Raw genomic sequence first — 13,141 nt, 5'->3', positions numbered from 1 at the left:
GATTTTAAAATGATTAAGTTATTTCAAGAAGAAAGTTAATTAACATGCTTTCAAAAAGTGTGTTGAATGTGGGATTTGGGTGCATTTTAATATTTTGAAATGACATGAAATGTGCCTCCGGGTCCTAAGGTGGTCTGGAAATGGCTCTAGAAGGAATAAGTGTATATGAATAAGAGAAGTAGAAAGGAGGATGCTGTGGACATAGTTACGTTTGGAAAGGGAGCTGGAAGTATTTACTCTTCACCTGAGCCTCTGCTTTGTCCTGTCATTGTTGCTGTTGGGAAAATGAGTGTCGTTCTGATGATCTCGAGACCTCGTCAAATGAGACGCTTTCTTGAATGATGTGCTTGATATTTTCTCATCTCTGTTTTCTGGATTCTCTCCCTGGAACTGCCCTTACCTAGACATTGGGCCTTATGGATTCATGTCCTAATGTTCTTATCTTTCTCCCTCTTCTTCCACCTTTTTCTTCTTCTCTTTTTTTTTTTTTTGTATCTTCTGTGTCTACCTTTAAGAAACCCTGGCAATACAATGATTAAACATTGCGCGTTAACTGTAAGGTTGGTGGTTCAAACCCATTAGCCCCTTAGTGGGAGAACGTTTAGGCTCTCACTGCCTGTAAAGATTTACCTCTATAATTCAGAACCATCATGATGGCAGTGGGTGGGAGACTATCTTCAAAGGAACCTTGGTGGCACAATGATTAGATGCTTAGCTGCTAACTGAAAGGTTGTTCAGACCCCTTAGCCTGGTCAGTGGCAAAAAGATGTAGTAGTTTGATTCTGTAAAGATTACAGTCTTGGAAACCCTATGGGGCCGTCGTCTTGTCTTTCTGAAAATATTAATTGTAGGGTTTCTGTTTTAGTACAAGTCTTTGGACATGCTTTCCCTTGAGTTGGATTGCTCGGTCATTAAACACAAGAACACTTTGTTCAAATAACCTGACACTCTTTCCATGCTCACCTTCCCAACACTAAAGACAAAATGGGTGCATAAGCAAGTGTGGCGAAGAAAGTAGATGGTGCCCAGCTATGAAAAGATGTAGCATCTAGGGTCTTAAAGGCATAAAGTTAAACAAATAGCCAGCTAGCAGGAAAGCAAATAAGCCCACATGGAAGAAGCACACCAACCTGTGTGATCATGAGCTGTCAATGGGATGGGATCAGGTATCAAAAGATCCAAAACAAACAATTATATTGATGTGAAAGAAGGAGGTTGGAGTAGAGACTCAAAGCCCATTTCTAGACAATTGGACATCCTCCCATAGAAGGGTTACAAGGAAGGGACTATTCAACCAGGGTGCAGTATAGAGGAATGATGTGTATGATGAAGCACACATTCCTCTAGTTCCTGAATGCTTCCTCTCCCGCTGTCCCCCATTACCATGACCCAGTCTACCTTACAAATCCGGCTGGACTGGAGTATACACCTTGGTACAGATAAGAGCTTTCAACACATGGAATTCAGGACAGATAAAACCCTCAGGAACAATAGTGAGAGTAGCAATATCATTAAGGTAGGGGGGTGGCAGGGAGACTTGGGGAGGGGCAGAAAGGGGAAACCCATCCTAAGGTTGGATATATATAGCCTCCCCCTTCAGGGGGATGAATAACAGAAATGTGAGTGAAGGGAGACAACAGACAATGTAAGACACAAAATAACAACAAAAATGTATAATTGATCAAGGTTTCACAAGGGTGGGAAGGTAGGGGAGGGAGGGGAAAAAGAGGAGCTGATACCAAGGGTTCAAGTAGATAGAAAATGCTTTAGAAATGTTAATGACAGCATATGTATAAGTGTGCTTAGTACAATTGAATGGTGAATTGTTATAAGATTTTTAAAAATTCTAAAAAAAGAAAAGAAAAGAAACTGCAACACTGTTTCCCTAAGTAGCTGAACTATTTTGTATCTTATCAACAGTGAGTCAAGAGTTCCCCTTGCTTCACATCTTAACCACTTCAGTGCATGGAAATAGTGGTCTTAAATAGCATTTCCCCAGTGACTAGTATGAATACATCAGACTGCCCTTTATTTATTTATCTATTTATTTATTTTCAGTGAACACTATAGGTAAGTTTATTTGAGTTTTTTTAATTAACAGATCATTTTATTGGGGCCTCTTACAACTTGTAACAATCCATATATCACTTGTATCAAGCATATTTGTACATATGTTGTCATCATTCTATTCTAGATATTTACTTGTTTCTCAGCTCCTCTCCCCCCACCCCGTGACCCCTTGATAAATTATTGTTTTCATATCTTACACCGACCACTGTCTTCCTTCCCCCATGGTTTCTGTTGTTCTTCCCCTGAAGGGGGATGTGTAGTTATGTGTCAATCATTGTGATCAGTTCCCCCTTCCTCGCCTCCTCTCCCCACCTTCCCCCTACCCTTCTGGGATTGTAATTCCCATTCCTGTTCTTGGATTCAGTGTGTTGTGAGCTCTTATCTAATATCTGTACCTGTGTACATGCTCCAGTATAGTCCAAAGTGAGAGGGAGCACTGGAGTCATGATAGAGAGGGCTGAGCAAGCCTCAAGGAACCAGAGAAATATTGTGTGCTTCATTGGTGCTTTACTGCGCCCTGGTTGACTCATCCCTCCCCTGTGACCTCTCTGTGGGGGGGATGTCTCATTGTCTACAGATGGGCTTTGGGTCTCTGCTCCAATCCCCCTCATTCTCAACAATGTGGTTTTTTGTTTAGTTTGTTTTGGGTCTTCTGATGCCTATTACCTGATCTCAACAACACCTCATGATCACCTACTGGTGTGCTTCTTCCATGTGAGCTTGTTGCTTCTCTGCTAGATGGCCACTTCTTTAACTTCAAGCCTTTAAGACCCCAGATGCTATACTTTTTAATAGCTGGGCACCATCAGTTTTCTTCACCACCTTTGCTTATGTACCCATTTTGACTTCAGTGATTGTGCTGGGAGGGTGCACATCACAGAATGCCTGTTTGTTAGAACAAAGTGTTCTTGCATTGAGGGAGAATATGAACAGAGGCCTGAAGGCTGTCCACTACCTCAGTGTATTGCTATATAAATATATGTACATAGGCCAATACCTCTATATTTTTTAATTAATGTATTTATATATGTATACACCTATGCATATACCTCTCTCCATAGTTTTGCTTCCTAGATCGTTCTTCTGTTTCCTTTACTTTGACCTTCCTCCTGCTCCACCATCATGCTCGCTTCTCCTCTTAGTACTTCCTCTCAGCTAGATTGTTGTTGCTCCAACACCTCAGGATCTCTAAGTCCTCCTTGTTGATTTTAAGTCCCTAGTTGTTCCCTTGTCTGTGGCGTTGTTTGCTCACTGCTCCCTTACCCTGTATCTTTCTCCCCTAAGTCCATCTGGTCCATTGCTTTCTCTTCAAGCTTGCTTCCCATGCCTATATTATATACCGTATGTACTCGTGTATAAACCAAGTTTCTTAGAACATTTTTACTTCAGATTTTGTGGTAAAATTAGGTGACTCAGCTGATACTCAAGTCGGCTTATACTTGAGTATATGTGGTAAGTAGGCAAATCAACAATAACATAGACCAAACAAAAAGAAAACAAAAGATTGAAGAAAAAAAAGAAATAGAAGATGACAGGAGGGAGCAGGGCACTAACCCACCCAGGGGGAGAGTATTGGTTATGCCTTCACAGAATTGGGACTGTGCATACAAACCCTACCACGGCGCACCAAACCATGAGAGCAACATAACCATGTGTATAAATGCCTGAAAAGATTGGGCTATAGGGCCGGCCCCAATCAGAGCCTGTCCTTGAAGAATAGGCCACAGAGAACAACACTAAACTTACAGGTTGGGGAAAAGGGCTGGCCTGACAGGCCCACATGGAAGCAACCGCAGAAGGAAAAGAGAAAGGGATGGCCTAGACCCCATATGTTGGCACACCAAACCCAAAGCACGACGTCCCTGCACAGAGCTGCTAAGGCACAGAGAGAACTGTAGGGCTGACAACAGCTCAAGACATGCTGTCCCCTCACTGGAGCACACTGCGACAGAGGACAATTCTGGGGACACACAGTGGAGAATTAGTCCGGTCTGAACCCCCTGCAGCAGAGCAAACCGAGAAGGGAACATAACAGATCAGCAACGTGAGCAAAACCAAGCCACAAAGTCCCTAAAGAGCCCCAAAATAGACCAGGCTACGAGGAGCAGCTCCTGGAATGCCCTCAGGACCAGTGGGGAGATAGTCGTAAAATCAGTGGACAGACCTGGAATTATGTATGTTTTTTCAGAGTGCCCTTTATTTATTATGTTATTTAATTTTTAAAATGTTTTTTTTTTTCAGAGTGCCTTTAGAAGTAAGGGTCGTGAGACTTTGACTTGCTTACTTAGGACATATCATTAGGAAAGACCAGTTGTTAGACCAATTGCTATCTTGTTTGGTAAACTCAAAGATAAAACTCACTGCCAGTGAGTCAATTCTGACTCATGGTGACCCTATAGGACAGGGTAGAACTATCCCTGTGGGTTTCCGAGACTGTAACTCTTTATGGAAATAGAAGCCTGAATCATTACCACTACACCACCAGGGCACCTAGTGAAAATGAGGAAAACTGCCCTCCAAGAGTTGGGTTTATGTTCGAGCCAGAACCAAATACTCAAGTGTACCAGTGATCATGAAGATGGCACAGGACCTAACAATATTTTGTTCTGTCATAATTAAAGTTGCTGTGAGTTGGTGCATCAACTTCAACTAATAACAGCAGCAATACAGAGATAGCTATTTGGGTAGCTTTTCCGGTACTTAGGGGGAGCGGGGAGGGAGGGGAAAAAAGAGGACCTGATGCAAAGGGCTTAAGTGGAGAGCAAATGCTTCGAAAATGATTTGGGCAGGGAATGTACAGATGTGCTTTATACAATTAATGTATGTATATGTATGGATTTTGATAAGAGTTGTATGAGCCCCTAATAAAATGTTAAATGAATAAATAAATGAATAAATAAATAAATAAAAGGTGTGTGGGGGGAAATCAGTAGGGAAGGATAAAGACCACTGATGCTATGTGAGGAAAGCAGATTTTCAGACTAGGAGTTTCTGTTCCCCAACCTGGAACACTGGAAGCTATGCCACTGGCATTTCAAATACGGCAGGTTCTTTCATGGTAGACAGGTTTCCACAACAGAGCTTCCTGACGAGACAGACTAGGAAGAAAGATCTCCCAGAAATTAGCCAATGAAAACCCAATGGATTACAATAGAATGTTGTCTGGGCGAGCTCTGGAAGATAAGTTCTGTAGTTAGGAAGGCACTCAGAATATACCATGGTTGTAAAATGAACTTGAACATATCAATGGCCACCAAGATGGCCCAGAACCAGGGGATACTTCATTTTATTTTAGTTGGGGTTGCTATGAGTTTGAGCTTACTCAGCATCAACTAACAGCAATGGTGCTTAGTAGTATATAAATCCTTGGCTCATTTTGTATTGTAAATTTTGTCCTGTTAATATTGAGTTGTAAAAATATATATTGGAATTGTGAGAGTTGTTTTTATTATGTCTGAATATAAGTGGATATATGATTCGCAATTATTTTCTCATTGTAGCTTGCATTTTCATTCTCATAGTACTTCTTAAAGAGCAAGCATTTTTAATTTTGATAAAATTCAGGTAATTTTTTTTCTTTATTGGTTCATGTGTTTTGTGCTCTGTTGAAGAAATTTTTGCCTCACGAAGGTCACTACGATTATTCCCTTAGGTGTTTTCCTAGGAGTTCTTTTAGTTTTAACTTTTCCATTTAGGTTTATGACTCATTTGATTTAACTGTTTTTTTGGTGTGTTTTTATTTATGGTATCCAGTAGGTCCAAGGTTTGGGTTTTTTACGTATTGTTCCAGCACCATTTGTTGCAAAGATGATGTTTTGTCCTTTGAATTGCCTTGGCACCTATCCTAAAAATCAGTTGGCTTTATATATGTGGGTATATTTCTAAATTTCTTTTCTGTCTGTCCTATCTGTAAGCATTCATCAAAAAGTATTGCAACAAAATAATATAAACCTTTATTAACTACACATATCAAAGTAAGAAGCTATTGTTTCTCAGCATATCCTCCACCTGTACCTATACATGTCTGAAGGTAATGTTTCCATTTTTATAGCCCTTCCCCCAAATAATTCTGCACTCTGATTTATGCCATGTCAAAATGGTATTTTGGCATCCTCACAGGACTCAAATCATGTTCCTTTACAATGTTCTTTGAGTTTGAGGAACCAAAAAATCTGAAGGAGTGAGATCAGAGTTGTAGAATGGATAGGGTAAGGTTTCCCAGTGAAATTCTTACAGCATAGCCCTTGGTACTTTTAAAGAACACGCAGGTGCATTGTCATGAGTGAGGAAAAAATGTGTTAGTGCAACTTTCCTTTTTTTCCCCCCTGACCTTTTTCTCACCAACATATTTTTCCATTTCCTAAAATCTTATTTCTAATAAGCCCCCATGATCTTCCTGTGTCTTTCAAGAAAATTTATCAAGATTACTTTTTTTGGGGCTTCCCAAGCAGTCACTATGGCCTCTGGCTTACTTCTCTGCCTTGAATTTACCTGGCCTGGCAGATCCCCTCAGAAGCCACAGTTTTGATTGGACCATTTTTGGAAGGCACCCTAATGAGACTAAGACAAGTAAGTGCATTACCGAGAGAACTTGTCTGTAGCTATCCATTGATTACACAGGCATGTTTAAACATGTTTTCCTTGGTTTAACATGTATGAACTAGAATACTAGTAGCAATACCTTTGGACTTAACTCTGGCATTTATCTTTATGTGTGTGTTAGTCTGGGTTGACTAGAGAAACAAATTCATAGATACTCATGAGTATAAGAAAGAGCTTTATATAAGAGAGCAATAGTATATTGAGAAAACATCCCAGCCCAGTCCAGACCATATTCATAATTCCAATATTAGCCCATATGTCCAATACTACTCAACAAATTCTTCTTTAAACTCACACAGCCATGCAATGATACAGAATGCAGGAAGATCCCAGGCCAGGGGATGGAAAGTCTTGTAGGTCCAGTGGCGGTGGAAGCATATCAGCACTGGTGTGGGTCTCCACATGGTTCCTTCCGCTCCAGGGCTCTGGCTTCATCAGGGTAGCTCCATCTGGCTTGTCATCAGGAATGTCTCACAGGGAAAGTGTGTGTCCCACTTCTTGGGAGGAAGAGTTCCCAGAATCCTCAGGAGAAGGCCACGCCCATACAGAGGCCTCATTGGGTATGACCTGATTGACAGGCTAGACTCCACCCTTTCACAAGTTGACAGGAGATTATGTAACTTCCACAATGTGAATACCTTACTGCTGTAATTACTGTGACTTTATCATAGATGTTGAAATCTGATTAAGTCCTTCAACTTTTTTCTTTTTCAAAATTATCTTAGCTATTTGATGTTTCTTCATAGATTTGACACTGTGGGCAAGAGTGCTCAGTGTTCTCAGTTTCCTACTTTATAAAATGTAGTGTAATAAGACTATGTGAGAATTAAATGACTAAGACTCTCTGAACTGTTCCTGCATCATAGGAAACATTCCACAAATATTAGCTAATTTTCCTCTAGTTCATTTAATGAGTCAAATATTGTGTTAATCCTCAAATATGGCAAAATAATCCTACAAAGGAAACTATAAACTATTTTAGTTTATAAACTAGTTTTGAACAAAGATGTAAACACCCCTCAATAAAGTCCCAACAAATTTCAAGACCGTATATGTTTATCCCAGAAGTACAAAGTTAGTCATATTTCTCCAAAACTTGAGAGTAAACTCACTGTCCTAGAGTCAATCCTGCCTGATAGAAGCCTGTAGAGGAGAACCGCTCCTTTGGGTTTGATGCTGTTAATCTTTATTGGCAGTAAGCCTCACCTTTTTCCTGAAGAGAGTGGCTGGGATTTGAACTGCTGATTTGGCAATTAGCTGCCCAACTTGAAATCCACTAAGCTGTCCAGGCTCTTCATATTTCGAACATTTATAAATAGGAAACCTGGAAACACCCAGAAAATTAGGTCCCCATTTGATGATTTTTGTACAAATGTTCCATGACATTGGTTATGACTTTTACAATATGTCATCATTCTCATTATTTCCATTCTGTTTGTTATGTTTCCATGTGTATGGCAGATCAATGGCAGCAGGACAGACAGAATTGTAGCTTCAGTACCCCCTCACGCTGGCCCCACTCCCCGCCTTGCCTTCTTATTCTTCTTTTTTTTCCCAGTAAGTATTAGACCAAGCATCCCTGGGCTGCTACAAGAGACTAGCAGACAGGAATAGGTAAGAAACAGCTTTACTTTGAGCAGGGGGAACGACAAAATAGCACTAAACAGCTATATTGTAGTCTAAATCCTGCTGTCGCCTTGCCTTCTAATTTTTGCTTTTGGGTAAATTTGGTGAGCATTTGAAAATCTTGCAGCTGATTATTTAAGGGAGTACATTCTAAATTCAAAAAGTGTTGTAGGATGATAGTCTCAGGGGTTCCTCTCCCCTCTAAACCATCCGTACAGTAAGCTTGGTGCTTTTTTTTTTTTTTTTTTAAGGAATTTGAGTTTTGGTCTATATTTTTCTCTTATTTGATCTGGGACCTTCTATTGTATACTTGATTGGAACAGTCGATAGTGGTAGCCTGGCATTAACTATTTAGTTTTTTTTAAGTGCATTTAAGGCCTACGGATTAGTTTCTTCCTTAAGTCTTCTTCATTCTCTTTGGTTCTTTTGGGAAGAGACCAATAGATAATCTTTTAAGAACCCAGACGGTACTCCCCAAACTAGGATGTACAACATAAACTTTATGAATAATGTTTTGCCAATTAACTGACTTGTTCTCTAAGACTATGGTCCTAAGCCCTTTAACCCAGAAAACCAACCTGTGTTAGGTGTTTGGATATGTCTAGGAGGTCCATTCTATATGCTTTATTATCTAGATGAATATATATAACACACACAAACCTGTATACATTTAATGCCTATTGTGTTAGTCCGGGTAGACTAGAGAAACAAATCTAGAGACCCTTACATATATCTAAGAGAGAGCTTTATGCCAAAGAGTAATAGTCTATTAAGAAAACATCCCTGCCCAGTCCAGATCAAGTCCATAAGTCTTATATTAGCCCATATGTCCAATACCAGTCTATAAATTCCTCCTCAGACTCTTACAATATATGCAATGATGCTGAATGCAGGAAGATCACAGGTCAGTGGATGGAAAATATTATGGATCCAGTGGTGGTGGAAGTATCTCAGTACTGGCATGGGTCTCCATGTGGCTTCTCCAGCTCCAGGGCTCTGGCTCCATCAGGGTAGCTCCTTCTGGCTTGTCAACAGGAATATCTTGCAGGGAGAGTGTGTGTGCCACTTCTTGGGAAGAACATAGGAGTTCCCAGAATCCTCAGGAGAAGGCCATGCTCACACAGAGACCTCATTGGTTATAACCTGATTGACAGGCTAGACTCCACCCCTTCACAAGTTGACAGGAGGTTATGTAACTGCCACACCTATAAATACCTACATATGCACATGCATTTACTTAGATATGCTTCCTGTGCACAGATAGTGTAACTGTGGATTATTAGCATTTATTGTAATTATCCTTTATTCCTGCATCCTCTCTCAGTGTCTTCATTTCCCTTGGCCAGGTTGTGCAGATTATCCAATTACCAGAATTATCAGTTGCCTACTCTCTACAAGGGTTCACCATTCCCCTTTTCCCTCTCATGTCTGGTAACTAACAAAAAATGATGCTTTCTTTGTGTGTAACTGTTCGTGATTTTTATACAGTGAGACCATTCAATACTTGACCTTTTTTATTGTTTTACTCAACATAATACTTTCCAGATTAATTTAAATTATGAGGTGTTTGTTGGCCTCATTATTTTTTATAGTTAAGTATTATTGAACTGTTTTGATGTGTTACAACTGATTTATCAGCTTATCCATTGTTAGGCACTTGGGTTGTTCACAGAAACATTCTAACAGATATTACAGGCCACTTGATAATACTGAGTTTCCAATCTTGATAAACAACTGAAATGAAAGTCATTCTGTCTAAGAGAACCATTAGGGCTGTATTTCTTGATAAATAAGAACACAAGGATGCCCTCTAGAACAATTACTTTTATAGAATTGGCTATTCCTTTCTTGTAGACGATATGAAAATAAATTTAAAAATGAATATAAGGTCACAAATTGAAACTGTAAAGTTTTTTCTTCCTGTGGAAAACTGCTTGACAGTATATGCCAACGCTGAATATCTACCTTATGGCCCAGCCATTCCACTTCTGGGAGCAGAGCCAACTGAAATATGGACAGAGACTTGAACTAGAATGCTCAGGGTATCACTATTCATGCTATGTCCAAACAGGAAACTAAACAAATGCCACAAGAGCAGAACTGATTAGTTAACTGTGGTATATCCAACCATAGAATATTATGCAGCAATGGGAATTAATAAACCACTACAAACAGCTGTGATGAGCCTCACAAACACATTGTTAGTGAAAAAAGACCGGCACAAAAGGATGCTTTTTGCATTATTATATATATACACGTATACATATATATACATACATATGCCTGCTCCTCACTTGTTGATGATATCATTATCCAGTATTTTTCATTTTCAACAATTCCACAGAAAAAAACTGTGCTATCTATTTTGTGCTTTAATGACACACATCTGACAGTTACAAGGTCCCTGAGTGGTGGACCCTTATATACATGTAGAAAGGAAGTTCATATTGCTTAGTATGGTATATTTCAGATGTATTTCACCAGCTAGGGGAGAGAGGGGCCGTTGTCTCCCAGAGAGGACAGGGTACTAAGGTGGAGCAAAGGAGGTACTGGAATGGGGACAGAGGGAATGGGACTCTGCTTGTTAGGTACAGGTCCTGAGAATCCACAGAGGGTTGAGGCCAGGGCAGCAGCAGTTGATGCCCTGATGATGGGGCACCTTTGCTGATGAGGAGGAAGTGGGATCCCAGGATCCCACTAACTCCCAGTCCTGAGGGGTGTCAGTGCCAGGCTGAACCATGGTCACAAGGAACCCTGAGACAAAGTACTTGGGTGATAAAAGCCCACAGGACCCCATGTCACCTGTGTAACCCTTAGGCTTCCTTGATGTCCCCTCCTGAGTAGGATACATGTGAGGGCAGGAATGCTACCTGGGTAAGGATAGGGCCAGCAGGTAAGTGACCAGCAGCCAGAGTCTGGGCTTGAAGATCAAGTCCTTGGAGGAAACTTATTTGACCTACTGCCCCCTTTTCAGAAAACAAAACCAAAAAAAACAAACCCCAGTGCCCCTATGGCAATTAAAACTTTTGGAATATGGGCCACAATTCAGGATAAAGTGTAGGTATCTGCTTTTGCAGTCTTCTGGATCATTCTGGCACTTCCCCAGGGCACGCACTGCCCACTTTGGGAAACACTGCTCTAAGACTGTCCTACTCAGCGAGAGCCAGGGAATGCTTGGGCAAGGGGCCAGTAGAGGGACCCAGTGGGCAGCATGAGGCCCTTCTGTTGCACCTCAGCCCTCATGTCCATAGAAAGGAAACCCCTGCCTCCAACAGAGCCACCAAGGGCATTTTGGAGTTGTTTTTTGTTTAGTTTTAGGTGAATTATTTGTCACTAAGGACTCCAGGTCCATTTCAATTTTACTTCTCCTCTTTTTTAGAAGCCACCCAAATCACTATTATGTTTGAGGGATAAGGAATATGGAGGGAGTTTTTTTTTTTTTTGGAAAAAAATTGATATAAATAATATCCTATTAAACTTTTTGTATATGTGATGCTTTATCATCCTTAACTTCACCTCTCCTCTTTCCCTGTTCTCCAGGCCTGGTTTCCTCGTTGTCGTTAAAGTGTTGTCTATTGGTGTATAAACCACATTTCTTTTTTGGTTTCCCTTATGACCATGGTAATATTTAATATAAGATTGACTGAGTTTGCTAAGCATAATGTTCTCCAGGTTTGCCCGTGTCTTGCAGTGTTTGAGAGTTGCCATTGTTTTTATTGATGCATAATATCCCATAGTCTGAATGTACAGAGCTTGCTTAGCCATTCCTCTATAATTGGGAGTTTTGGTTGTTTCTATGCTTCTGCTAGTATGGAAATTGCTGCAATATACGTAGGTGTGCATATGTTTGTTCGTGTTGTGTTCCCGATTGCTTGATCGTAAGGTACTCATGTGTGTACTGTTTAAGGGAGTGCCACAATGGCTTTCACAGTGGTTTGCAGTGCTACAGTGCTACCAGCAATGTGAAAGTGTCCCTATCTCTCTGCATCCTCTCCAAGTATTTATTTTCTGTTTTGTTGAATTTTGTCAAAAATATCAGTGTGAGGTGATATCTCATTGTTTTAATTTATATTTCTCTTTATTGCTAATGATCGCAAACATTTATTCTTATGATTGGGGACGGCCTGGATATTGACTTTGGTAAACTGTATATTCATGTCTTGTGCCCATTTTAAAAATTGGGTTATTTATATTTTTCTTGTTAAGCTGTTGTAGTTTTCTGCAGATTTTGGAGGTGAGCCCTTTATCTGATGTATTATTACTGAGTACTTTTTCCCAATCTGTGAGTTCTCTGTTGACTCTTTTGCGAAGTTTTTTGATTTTCATGAATGCCATATTTTTATTAAGTCCTAGTTCTTTATCGTTTTCATTTATAATGTGAATATTTTTCATTATGTTCAGTTGTGTGCTTATTTCTTGTATTAGGGTCCTTAAATTTGTCCCTATTTTTTCATTAATGGTTTTTATACTTATGTGGTTTATATTTAAGTCATTGATCCATCTTGAATTTGGTTTTGTACATGGTGTGAGGTATGGGTCTTGTTTCATTGCTTTTCTGGTGAAGATCCAGTTTTTCCAGCATTATTTGTTGAAAGGCTAACTCTTGTCCATTTAATGTGTTTTAGTCCTTTATAAAAAATTAGTTGTCTATAGGTAGTTGGTTGTATTTCTGGGTTCTCGATTCTAATCCATTGGTTTTCATATCTATTGTTGTACCAGTACCAGCCTGTTTTGATTACTGGGGCTTTATAGTAGGTTTTAAAGTCTGGGACTGAAAAGTCTCCTACTTTGTTTTATTTTTCAATAGTGTTTTATTTATCCTAGGTTTCTTTCCTTTTCATAT

The 13,141-nt window shown here is 39.9% G+C and overlaps 1 protein-coding gene and 1 non-coding gene across 3 annotated transcripts in view; one reads left to right on the top strand and one right to left on the bottom strand.

The window, feature by feature from the left end:
- CSTPP1 (centriolar satellite-associated tubulin polyglutamylase complex regulator 1) overlaps positions 1-13,141 on the top strand; it is a 205,836-nt gene that overhangs the window by 20,080 nt on the left and 172,615 nt on the right. The gene's annotated exons all lie outside the window — the stretch shown is intronic.
- On the bottom strand, positions 8,232-8,364 carry LOC142447589 (small nucleolar RNA SNORA63). The gene has a single exon (XR_012784263.1). It is a non-coding gene; the product is annotated as a small nucleolar RNA SNORA63 (small nucleolar RNA).

This window comes from Tenrec ecaudatus, chromosome 4, assembly GCF_050624435.1.
Source record: "Tenrec ecaudatus isolate mTenEca1 chromosome 4, mTenEca1.hap1, whole genome shotgun sequence".
Taxonomy (NCBI): domain Eukaryota; kingdom Metazoa; phylum Chordata; class Mammalia; order Afrosoricida; family Tenrecidae; genus Tenrec; species Tenrec ecaudatus.
This window is presented reverse-complemented; position numbering and strand designations above follow the sequence as displayed.